Below are 13560 nucleotides of genomic sequence, written 5' to 3'. Positions count from 1 at the left end.
TTTAGCCATGTGGAATCCTTCTCAGAGAAGAGGGATTTGCTGAGAATATCCAAACACTTTCTGTTACATTCTCATGCCTTATTTTTCACTTACTAGTCCATCTAGTCAAAGCTATGGTTTTTCCAATAGTCATGTATGGATGGGAGAGTTGGACTATAAAGAAAGCTGAGCACTGAAGAATTGATGCTTTTAAACTATGGTGTTGGAGAAGACTCTTGAGAGTCCCTTGGACAGCAAGGAGATCCAACCAGTCCATCCTAAAGGAGATCAGTCCTGAATATTCATTGGAAGGACTGATGCTGAAGGTGAAACAACACAATTTGGCCACCTGAGGTGAAGAACTGACTCATTGGAAAAGACTCTGATGCTGGGAAAGACTGAAGGCAGGAGGAGAAGGGGACGACAGAGGATGAGATGGTTGGATGGCATCACCGACTCAATGGACATGAATTTGAGTAAGCTCCGGGAGGTGGTGATGGACAGGGAGGCCTGGCAGTCCATGGGGTCACAAAGAGTCTGACACCACAGAGCGACCGAACTGAACTGAACCAATTTCAGCTCTAAGGAAAACTCTAAAGGGGAGAGAGGAAGTGAGAAAGTCCTGGCTTGCCCACTGAAATTCTGACACAAAGTATCCAGACTCTGACAAATATTTATTGAACAAAATAGAAAGGTGGCAATGTAGTGCAGGAAAGGAAAAATAGAAAGATGGTAAGCATGAATCATAGTATTTAATTTCATAGTCATTTTCTTGCAATGAAATTTTAAAATTATTCTCATCTGGAAATGATTCCAATATGACTGTATACCCATACACAAATGTGTACATAACAACATCAGGAGACTTCAGGGAAATGTATGTTAAAGCCATCGTGAATATGATTTCACACCTTTTCATGGATAAAATGAAAAGGACTGACAATTCTCAGTGAGGATGAGAGTGGAGAAAATAGGAACTCTCACAGGTGGGAGTGTAGAGTGGTACAACTTTGAGAAACGGTTTGGTTACATATAAACCTATGCTACCATCCAGGAATTTCACCCCTAGGTTTATACTCAAGAGGAATGTCTGAAGGACATGTGCAAGAATGTTTATAGAACCTCTCTTTTTCTTTGTTTTTAAAATTTTTTTAGGGATCTCTAACTTCATGCTAAGAGCAGTTTGGAGAGACTTTGACAGAAGAGGTCAACATAATATCTGCAACTTCCACTTGTCTTTCCTATAATATAAAATTTTTTTTTCTTAATTAAAAAAATTTAAGGGTGCTACACTGCTTGCAGGATCTTGGTTTCCCAACCAGAGGTCAAACCCGGGCCACCACATTGAAAGCACTGAGTCCTAACTACTGGACCACCAGGGAATTGCCTAGAAGTTTCCTTCACCTCCTCCCCTCCACCTCCCACTCCACGTCCCGTCCCGGGGACTGCCCAGTCAGTGGGCTGCAATGCTGATGACTGTCACCCTTGTGACATCATGGATGACATCAACAGTGGTACAGTGCAATGCTCTGTTAGTTAAGAACCAAGAGAAATAATTTACCAAAGGGTTATTTGACCACTAATGGAAAATAATTGAATAAAGGGTTATCTGACAACCAATGGAAAAAAATTCATTTCCCCCCTCCCCATCCTCCTTCTCCTCCTTCTCCCCTCTTCCTCCTGCTCCACTCCCCCCTTTTTCCTCTCCTCCTCTTCCTTCCCACCCCTCCTCCTGCTCCTCCTCTTTCTCATTCATCTTCCTCCTCCTCTTCTTATTCCCCTTCTTTTCCCCTCCTCCTCCTCCTACCATTGTTCTGTATATGAAAACTGACATTACAAAATCATTGCCACATGAGGAATATAGTACATTTTTTATTGCTGCCGTAACAGTACCATAAACTTGGTGGCTTGAACAATACAAAATTTATTATTTTACAGCTTTGGATGTCCAAAATCAGTTATCACAGTTAAAACCAAAGTGTTTGCAGTAGGACCTAGGGATGAGTCAGCTTGCTTGCGTCTTGCAGTTTCTAGCCACCAATTGCCTGCTTTGGCTCATGGGAACAACTTCTTCCGTCTTCAAAGCCAGCAATGTAGCATCTGACTTTTTTCCATCATCACATCTCTTTCTCTGATTAAACCCAGGAAAGTTTCTCTAATTTTTAGGGATTCCTGTGATTTGATTGAGTCCATGTGGTTGATTCTGTGTAGTCTTCCTCGTCTCAAGGTGCGTACACTTAATCACACCTGCAAAGACTCTTTTGCCATTTAAGGAAACATATTTAAATGTTCCAGGGATTGTATGTGAATATCTTTGGGGGCTATTTTCTGTCTCCCACAAATAGACAATCAAAAATATTACAGAGTGTGTCAAGCAATTGATTATTCAGGCAATTATTAATTATTCTAGATTTTGTAATGTTTGTTACTTATCATAATAATACTTGTAGTTTATTGTGATTTACCTTCTCATTCTTTCTCACAAATACATACTCTATTTGGTAACTAATTATATATTTGAAATTTTATATATATTTTTTATTAAAGATCCCCTTAATGTATAAGCCTCAGACCTCACATGAGCTGACTAATGGCGCCTCTACTGGCCTACTGACTCAGTTGAGAACTTGATGAAATTTCTCCCACTGTAAGCTGGAGAGAGTCTGCTATTGGCTAGGGCAGATAACCTGTGGGGTCATGGGCCAGCAAGGGAGCCTGGGAAGTACAGAAATGTCTCACACAGTGACTTTCCTTCTGGCTGTGACCCTGGATAGTCATCCATAAAAGTTTTATTCTAATAACTCCAAACCATAGACAACTCAGCTGCTCAACCATAGTACAATGGCTAAATAAACTGCAAATTTTATGCAATGGAATACTATACAGTGAAAAAAAGGAATGAATTCCTGCTACACGCACGCATCATGGATAAAGCCCACGATTACAGTACAAATGAACCTATGTCCAGGGCAGGAATAGAGATGCAGACATAGAGAATAGACATGTGGACACAGAGTGGGAAGGAGAGGGTGGGCTGAATTGGGAGATTAGGAGTGAGATATATACACTACCATGTGTAAAACACATAAAGCAGATAGCTAGTAGGAATCTGCTGTACAGAACAGGGAGCTCATCTCGGTGCTCTGTGATGACCTGGAGGGGTGGGATGTGATGGTGGAAGGGAAGTCCAGGAGCAAGGGCATATATGTGTACATAGAGCTGATTCACTTCACTGTACAGCAGAAACTAACACGACACTGTAAAGCAATTATACCCCAATTAAAAAAAAGAAGCATAAGCAAGAGTAGATGCTGTAAGTACATACTGCATGATTCTATTTACATGAAGCTCAAGAATAGATTACAGATGTCAGATCCATAGTAACTTTTGAGAGACTGTTGACTTATAAGGACTCAATCGAATCTGCTTGCAATACAGGAGACCCTGGTTTGATTCCTGGGTTGGGAAGATCCACTGGAGAAGGGAAAGGCTACCTACTCCAGTATTCTGGACTGGAGAATTCCATGGACTGTATAGTCCATGGGGTTGCAAAGAGTTGGATACGACTGAGCAACTTTCACTTTCTTTCACTGACTTATAAGGAGCATGAGAGAACATCATGTGGTGACAGAAATATTCTATTCTATATCTTGATCTGAGTGTAGATGTCTGTAAAAATTAATCAGACTGAACACTTAAAATTTTTTTTACCCATATGTAACTTACACTAAGGTGGAGGTTATTATCGTCATTACCTCCACCATAGTTTGGCCTCCGGTCAAATAACAGGGAGGGAACACAATCCCGCCCATCAACAGAAAATTGGATTAAAGATTTACTGAGCCCTGCCCATTAGAACAAGAACCAGATTCCCCCTCAGTCAGTCTCTCCCATCAGGAAGTTTCCATAAGCCTCTTATCCTTCTCCATCAGAGGGCAGACAGAATGAAAACCACAATTGCAGAAAACTAACCAATCTGATCACATGGACCACAGCCTTGTCTGACTCAATGAAACTATGAGCCATGCCATCGAGGACCACCCAAGACGGACATGTAATGGTGGAAAGTTCTGACAAAATGTGGTCTACTGGAGAAGGGAATGGCAAACCACTTCAGTATTCTTGCCTTCAGAACCCCATGAACAGTATGAAAAGGCAAAAAGATAGGACCCTGAAAGATGAACTCCCCAGGTCAGAAGGTGCCCAGTATGCTACTGGAGATCAAAGGGTAAATAACTCCAGAAAGAATGAAGAGATGGAACCAAAGCAAAAACAACACCCAGTCGTGGATGTGACTGGTGATGGAAGTACAGTCCGATGCTGTAAAGAGCAATATTGCACAGGAACCTGGAATGTTAGATCCATGAATCAAGGCAAATTGGAAATGTTCAAACAGGAGATGGCAAGAGTGAACATCAACATTTTAGGAATCAGTGACCTAAAATGGACTGAAATGGGTGAATTTAACTCAGATGACCATTATATCTACTACTGTGGGCAAGAATCCCTTAGAAGAAATGAAGTAGCCATCATAGTTAACAAAAGAGTCTGAAATCCGGTACTTGGATGTAATCTCAAAAATGACAGAATGATCTCTGTTCGTTTCCAAGGCAAACCATGAAATATCACAGTAATCCAAGTCTGCCCTGACTCAGTAAAGCTGAAGAAGCTGAAGTTGAAAGGTTCCATGAAGACCTACAAGACCTTCTAGAACTAACACCCAAAAAAGATGCCCTTTTCATGATAGAGTACTGGAATGCAAAAGTAGGAAGTCAAGAAATACCTGGAGTAACAGGCAAATTTGGCCTTGAAGTACAGAATGAAGCACGGCAAAGGCTAATAGAGTTTTGCCAAGAGAATGCACTGGTCATAGCAAACACCCTCTTCCAACAACACAAGAGAAGACTGCATATGGACATCACCAGATGGTCAATACTGACATCAGATTGATTATATTCTTTGCAGCCAAAGATGGAGAAGGTCTATACAGTCAGCAAAAACAAGACCAGGAGCTGACTGTGGCTCAGATCATGAATCCTTTATTGCCAAATTCAGACTGAAATTGAAGAAAGTAGGGAAAACCACCAGACCATTCAGGTATGCCCTAAATCAAATCCCTTATGATTATACAGTGGAAATGAGAAATAGATTCAAGGGACTAGATCTGATAGAGTGCCTGAAGAACTATGGACAAAGGTTTGTGACATTGTACAGGCAGCAGTGATCAAGACCATCCCCAAGAAAAAGAAATGCAAAAAGGCAAAATAGTTGTCTGAGGAGGCCTTACAAATAGCTGTGAAAAGAAAAGTGAAAGGCAAAGGAGGAAAGGAAAAATACACCCATTTGAATTCAGAGTTCCAAAGAATAGCAAGGAGAGATAAGAAAGCCTTTCTCAGTGATCAATGCAAAGAAATAGAGGAAAACAATAGAATGGGAAAGACTAGAGATCTCTTCAAGAAAATTAGAGATACCAAGGGAATGTTTTATGCTAAGATGGGCTGAATAAAGGACAGAAATGGTAGGGACCTAACAGAAGCAGACGATATTAAGAAGAGGTGGCAAGAACACACAGAAGAACTATACAAAAAAGATCTTCATGACCCAGATAATCACAATGGTGTGATCACTCACCTAGAGCCGGACATCCTGGAATGTGAAGTCAAGTGGGCCTTAGGAAGCATCCCTATGAACAAAGCTAGTGGAGGTGATGGAATTCCAGTTGAGCTATTTCCTAAAAGATGATGCTGTGAAAGTGCTGCACTCAATATGCCAACAAATTTGGAAAACTCAGCAGCGACCACAGGACTGGAAAAGGTCAGTTTTCATTCCAATCCCAAAGAAAGGCAATCCCAAAGAATGCTCAAGCTACTGCACGATTGCACTCATCTCACACGCTAGTAAAGTAATGCTTAAAATTCTCCAAGCCAGGCTTCAGCAATACATGAACCATGTAATTCCAAATGTTTAAGCTGGATTTAGAAAAGGCAAAGAAACCAGAGATCAAATTGCCAACATCCATTGGATCATTGAAAAAGCAAGAGAGTTCCAGTAAAACACCTGCTTTATTAACTATGCCAAAACCTTTGACTGTGTGGATCACAACAAAGTGTGGAAAATTCTTCAAGAGATGAGAATACTAGACCACTTCACCTGCCTCTTGCGAAATCTGTGTGCAGGTCAAGAAGCAACAGTTAGAACTGGACATAGAACAACAGACTGGTTCCAAATAGGAAAAAGAGTACGTCAAGGTTGTCTATTGTCACCATGCTTATTTAACTTATATGCAGAGTACATCGTGACAAATGCTGGACTGGATGAAGCACAAGCTGGAATCAAGACTGCTGGGAGAAATAGCAACAACCTCAGATATGCAGATGACACCACCCTTATGGCAGAAAGTGAAGAGGAACTAAAGAGCCTCTTGATGAAAGTGAAAGAGGAGAGTGAAAATTTTGGTTTAAAACTCAACATTCAGGAAACTAAGATCATGGCATCTGGTCCCATCACTTCATGGCAAATAGATGGGGAAACAGTGGCTGACTTTATTTTTCTGGGCTCCAAAATCACTGCAGATGGTGACTGCAGGCATGAAATTAAAAGACGCTTACTCCTTGGAAGGAAAGTTATGACCAACCTAGATAGCATATTAAAAAGCAGAGACATTACTTTGCCAACAAAGGTCCGTCTGGTCAAGGTTATGGTTTATCCAGTGGTCATGTATGGATGTGGGAGTTGGACTGTGAAGAAAGCTGAGTGCCAAAAAATTGATGCTCTTGAACTATGATGTTGGAGAAGACTCTTCAGAGTCCCTTGGACTGCAAGCAGATCCAACCAGTCCATCCTAAAGGAGATAAGTCCTGGGTGTTCATTGGAACGACTGATGCTGAAGCTGAAACTCCAATACTGTGGCCACCTCATGTGAAGAGTTGACTCATTGGAAAAGACCCTGATGCTGGGAGGGATTGGGGGCAGGAGGAGAAGGGGACCACAGAGGATGAGATGGCTGGATGGCATCACCGACTCAATGGACATGAGTTTGAGTAAACTCTGGGAGTTGGTGATGGACAGGGAGGCCTGGTGTGCTGCAGTTCATGGGGTCGCAAAGAGCTGGACACGACTGAGTGACTGAGCTGAACTGAACTTACACTTAAATTTTTTTTTAATTTCCATTTTGTTCTCTTCATACAGAAAGACCTTACTTGGTAGGATTTCTCCAGGGACATAGACAATGTTTATGAGAGCTCTTTTGGTCCCTTGTGGTGCTCAAACATATTCATCTGATGCCACAACTCTCTTCTAAACATTTTGGCTTGATGAAATAAATGAACAAATAATAGTAGACTATCCCTTGAGTGTCACCTGGAGGGGTGGTCTGGACGGGGAATAGTACTTCGGTGTTTGGCAGCATGGCGCACAGAAGGTGGGGACACAGAGGTACAGAACTTTGGCCCACATTCCACTCCATGCCTCGGGGACAATTCATGCACAGAAAAACAGATTTCCATTGGCACGTTAGTTAGCTCAGAACCTGTGTCAACTAGAAATACTGGCAGCTCTACATTTCTCCTCCTTTGGTTTTTGGCAGGAGAATGCTTTGTGCGAGGAGATAATTCAAGGGGTCCTGGAAGCAGCAGGGCTCTTCTTCATCTTCAGTGTTTTTCCCTAAGGAGCTAAGTTTATAGCATCCTTTGTGGTGCAATAGCTAAGTGCACCCAGAGGTACATAATCTCCACTCACATTCCATCTCTGCCTCCTCTGCACCATGTCATGTCCTGGACAGGCATTTGTTATGAGTTTCCAGGCCCTGGCAAGATTTAGCCTTTCTTTGTGAACCTTAGAGTGGGCCTTTTTAATTAATCTCCAAAGCATCTGGATCCTGTTTCTCAGCACAGGTTAAGTAACTAAGCTTCTTGAGCCCCTCGATCTAAGCTCCATGAGAATGAGAGCGTGAACTACTTTCTGAGGGATTTGTCTCTACTCTGTAATATCTTCCTTATGTGAGTTGACAAGGTGCTGGGTTCCATTCCCACGAGTGGATGTCACTGCAGAGTGGAGGGATATTTTAATTTCTGAAGTGGGGTTGAGCAGAAGCTAGCGTGAAATCTTTTTGGGAGGAGCTGGAAGGTTTTCTCCTCTCTGTTTCCAATGGCCCTGTGTTTTCCACTCCCTGCATCCCGCCCTGGCTTCTCGCTCATTTTCTCTGTGTCCTTTCTCTGGGACACCCTCCCTACTTTTGAGCTGAACTTTGCTGATTCTCTCCCATCAGTTATATCACCTAACATTCTTCCCTGTGGCCTCACTTTTCTCATGGGACAGCTAGACCGGACTACCCCACACTCTACACACTTCTTTTATTTCCCCTCCTCTCTCCTGCCTCCTTTTCAGTTTGACTAAACAAAGTACAGAGAATTTTGAGGGCCATTTGCATTGATATCTTCATTTATTCACACCTTTATTTTGTTAGAATAGAAGCACAGTAATCTGTTTTTCATTTTAACCAAAATGTACCAGCAAGATTGGTTATACCTTCCTTCTTTGCATGTCTTCCAGTTAGCTTAAGGAGTTTCAGGTGTACAACAAAGTGATTCATATATATACACATATTTCAGATTATTTTCCATTACGGGTTGTTACAAGATACTGAATATAGTTCTTTCGGCTATAGAGTAGTAAATTCTTGCTGCTTATCTATTTTATACACAATTTTTTGTATCTGTTAATCCCATACCACTAATTTATCCCTTCCCCCTCTCTTTCCCCTTTGGTAACCATAAATTTATTTTCAATGTCTGTGAGTCTGTTTATGTTTCATATATAGATTCATTTGTATCACTTTTTAAACATAACATGTAAGTGATGTCATGTATTTGTCTTTCTCTGTCTGACTTAACTTCACTAAATACAATATTCTCTAGGTCCATCCATGTGGCTGAAAACGGCAACATTTTGTTCTTTTTCTATGGCCGAGTAATAGTCCATTCTTTATATATGTGCCACAACTTCTTAAGCCAGTTGTCTGTTGATAGACACTTTGATTGCTTCTTGGCTTTTGTAAATATTGCTGCTATGAATACTGAGGTGCATGTATCTTTTTTGAATTAGAGTTTTTTTGTCTTTTCTAGATATATGCCCAGGAGTGGGATTACTGGATCACATGGTATTTCCATTTTTAGTTTTTTAAGGAACCTGCATACTGTTGTCCATAGTGGCATCACCAATTTACATTCTCACCAACAGTTTAGAAGGGTTCCCTTTTCTCCACATTCTCTAAGGAGTGTTTTTATGTTAGTTCTTTATCACTGGAAAATTTCCATGTCTTTGACTTTTCTTTCAATTTAGAAATTTTAAGCAAATACAAAAGTATTGTGAACTCCCATGGATCTATCACCCAACTTTAACAATTATCTAGAACTTGTCATTCTTGCTTTATTTATCCACCACATACATTTTCCTTTTCTGCGGTGTTTTAAAGCAAACCCAAATGCCATTTGATTTCCTTGTCCTTATTTCAATGTATTCACTGAACATTCACAAAGAAATTCAAAGGTAGACGGAATAAGACAACCATTAAAAATGTTCATAAAACTGTCCGTTTTTATGGGTAAATTTGTTTGGAAGTGTAAAGAGCCAGTTTATTTATAGGATAACAAAGTTCCATTGTGTTTCATATTCTTGTAGCACCTCAGAGATAGGAATTCATGATAAAAGGCATCTATTTTTCTACTAGCACTTATTCTTAGTGTTTCCCAGATATATCCACTTACCACATGTTCTTACCCTTCTTAAGACCTATGGACAGGAACAAAAAAATGACACTTCAAATAATAAGTGAGAAGGAAGATGGCCATCACACATTGTACTCTGTGGTTTACAACCAGTAGGGCAACTTATTTAGAAGTCTAAGATATCTTCGTTTTTGAAATGTCAAGCTCACCCAGTGCCAAATGGTTATTTGATGTTACAGCATTTAAACAAGCCAGAGACAATGGAAGGCATGCATCAGTAGGTCAGAACCAAAGAATAAAGATGGTAGCTTTTCTGTAGGGTATATTTTCATTTCTCAGCTCCTTGTGCTTCCTTTTCCACTTGAGGTGAACTGTTTATTAATCAGTCCTGGGGTCCCCAAATGAAAGCCTTGTTAGCTTAGATTCTTCTGAGTTTTATGAAGACAGCCAGAGAGGTCTCAGTGGTTTCTACTAGAAAACAATGTTTTTCTCTGTGTGAATTCTTTCTTCTTGGAATGCATTTGTTGGCTGGAATCTGGGAGTTAGGCCCTGGCTTGCCTCATTACAGCTCTTCCTTTGAGGGCAGGGCTAGTAGAGAATGACCGATCTTTATAAGAAGTCTGGGGCCAATGGCTGAGGGCTGTGGGTTTAACTTACAATATGTGACAGCGGCAGGTCCCAATATGCCTGTACAGTAAGGACTTCAAAGAATCATCTAAGGGTTTGTCTCAAAATTGTGTTTGTCTAGTACTTTATGTAAAATGTGGGAAACATCAACTGTTCATATCTGAAACTGGGGGCACTGATAGATTTCTGGGGGGAACAGGGAGCTTGAAGGCTCTGCCACTGCATCTTGCCTGCGTGTGAGTGGAATCCCATCATCTCTTCTCTCCACCTGGCTTCTATGGCAAACTTTCTTCCAGTTGTTTCTCTCCCAGAAGTCTTAGATGAGCTTTGCTTATGAATAAAGCCATAGAGAGGCATGACCATTATTACCATTGTTATTAATTTACATGTACACTGCTTATTTTCTATAATTTGAGGCAGCCGAGAATATCCCATTCTCCTCAGCTAATGCTATTAGCATTGACTGTAATCTATGTCCATAGATGTCATTGATAGAACTAGTTCAGGGTCACTCATCACCCACAAGATGTATTTTCTTTGATTTAGTGGTATTTGAAGCAATCAGAAGGGTCTATCTTATTTTCCATTTTTCTTTCTATATTTTCCACCAGGAAGATCATCACCTAAAAACAGTTTTTAACTTGAGAATGGGCACCAGGAGGGTCTGTGGATCTCCTGAAATTGTAGGTAGAGTTTATTGAGTAAGGGGTTTTTTGGGAGAACCCACATTTTAATCATTAAATTCTCACACAATTCCATCCCACCAAGAAGTTAGGTTTCACTCTTTATTATCAAGGTTCCTAGGTGGAATTTAGAAAAACTCAGAAATTCTGCCTTCACTTCCTTCAATACAGGTCTCCACTATTTAGTCAGCATTGTCCCATTACCCTGGACAAACTGAAAAGTGAGTCGTCTGTCGTTGGACCCAGCTTTTCTGTTTGGTTGTTAGAGTGACAGGAATCCTAAAGGCCCCCCCTTGTTAATGTTGTCAGAAAAGCCACATATCAGCTGTGAAAAGCTGAATCTGAGTCACTCCCAAGGGCCTGTCAAAATCTCTTGGTGAGCCCAATTTCAGAAGCACTACACATGAATTTAATGACAGAATGTCTACCCAATGTAGGTGAACTGCAAAAGGTTGGTTCACTTCGTCCCTTTTATGATCCATGGATATCAAACATGTTGTATTTTTAGCAACATGGTCATGTGAACTCATTCCAACTGTCATTTTGCATAAATGTTGACTTTTCTTTTACCAAATACAGACGTAGTGAGTATGCCAGCAATGTCCCTGACCTACTTGGGCAGAAGAACAGCATTTTAAAAATTATCCGTGATAATATTTACCTCCATAGATATAAATAGTAGAGAAGTAAGTATCATTAGAGACAACAACCTTTTAATGATAGAAAAGGCTTTTCATCTGAAAAGCTGAAATACAGGAATATGCTATTAATGCTGTTATCAAGTTATATAATTTATCTTTAGAGTAGGTATTGTAAAACCTAGGTTTTCAGATTTCCAGTTCTGCCTTGATGTGGTTTTATTTTCTTAATTTTCTGCTTCGTATTTCTTGAGTTTTGTTGTTATTGAACTCTGAATATAAAAAGGGCACTTGATCACCATCCTTCTGAACATCTTTTTAAAAAATAACTTTAGCACTCGCAATCAAAAACCTCTAAAACCTTGGAAAACTGTTGTTAACAAACTTCAGTGGGTTGTGAATTTATAGTATTGCAACACGGATTTATTTTTTTAATTAAATAGAATACAAAAAATCAGAGGGCATCATACATAGTAGGTATTATTTTATGAAAATTTTAAGTTATGTATGTGCTTGTGCTTTGGTGGAGGTATGTTGGGAAATGTTTAACAGCTAGCTCTCTAGTTCATAAATCTGTTTAAATTACTGATACGCATCACTTTCAATTTACAACTAATAATAAATATATGTACTCTTTATTGTGAATTTCATATAGCCAACTGATTTTTACACAACACTTTCACTGAATTTTGCCTAACTTCTCTATCTGCAGTCAACCTATGGTTGCGATTCAACTCTTATTAGACAAAATCAACTATGAATAAATGCTTGATTTCTATCTGATTCAGCAAAGAAGTCATCAACATTACTGATGAATGAGTGTCTGCTGCAATGACTGTTAATTGATATTTTCATTTACACTAATAAGACGAAAGTGGGCTAGTATGTCAGAACTTCACTAGTGCATCGGTCACATGAGTAAATCTCTGTTAAATCAGATCATAATTTTCACATACTTGTAAAATATTTCCTGAATTGTTTGGTGCTATTCATAGTGTAACAGCTGCAGACACTTTAAAATGTAATCTGCCTAACATTTTCTCCATCACTTTCATAAGGAGACTATTAACAAAACAATAAATCAATCCCTGATTTATGATGTTGCCAGTTTCCATGGTGTAAATACTCTCACCATGGTTGTCTCAAGCCACCACAGCGACAGTACAAGACACAGAATTGGGAAAAATTACTTAGCACAACATCATATGGTATTTCTAGCACACATGTGCTGGAGACATAACCTCATGGACGGAGAGAATAGTTAGCAAGTGGTGAGTTTCTAGTGTTTACTCCCTTTGCTTTTAATAGAATCTATTTAACTACATATTTATTTCACTTAATTTTTAATAATGACTGCTTAATAACCAGCTGACAATATTTATGACAATCAGCTCTCGTAAACCTCCAGCTGGCTCCAGCATACCACTGGCAAATGTAGTTAAAAACAAGTCAGACAAACACCACTCTAAAAAAATCTACTGCTGGTGCTACCACATATACTCTCTGTGGCCAGGTGGTTTGGCACTGAACTTCATGGAGTTATCTATGTATTAGAAAAGAACTGTAAATCTGGCCATTTCCCCCGTCTTCCTGCATATTCTTTGGTGTTTGATTCCTTTACGCCTATATTCAGATGTTTCTCGTTGATTTGCTTTTAGTTTAGGAGAATTTTACCCAAACATTCCAGCTCAGACTCTTTACTTAACACTTGTTTCCACAATGATTTTTTTATTTTAAGCAAACCCAAGCAGTTGGAAAGCCCAGTGATCCTGGTTATTTATTTATTTATGGCCACATACCTTGTGGGATTTTAGTTTCCTGACCAAGGATTGAACCCAGGCCCTCAGGCAGTGAAATCTCAGAGTCCTAACCACTGGACTACCAGGGAACTCCCCACAAAACCAGTGC

The 13560-nt window shown here is 39.9% G+C and overlaps 1 non-coding gene across 1 annotated transcript; it reads left to right on the top strand.

Moving 5' to 3' along the window:
* The first annotated feature begins 1120 nt into the window (after nucleotides 1-1120).
* Nucleotides 1121-1228, top strand: LOC122427865. The gene has a single exon (XR_006265567.1). It is a non-coding gene; the product is annotated as a small nucleolar RNA SNORA44 (small nucleolar RNA).
* Nucleotides 1229-13560: the final 12332 nt, after the last annotated feature.

This window comes from Cervus canadensis, chromosome 25, assembly GCF_019320065.1.
Source record: "Cervus canadensis isolate Bull #8, Minnesota chromosome 25, ASM1932006v1, whole genome shotgun sequence".
NCBI lineage: Eukaryota > Metazoa > Chordata > Mammalia > Artiodactyla > Cervidae > Cervus > Cervus canadensis.
Note: the sequence above shows the minus strand (reverse complement) of the source record. Positions and strands in the feature narration are given on the sequence as shown.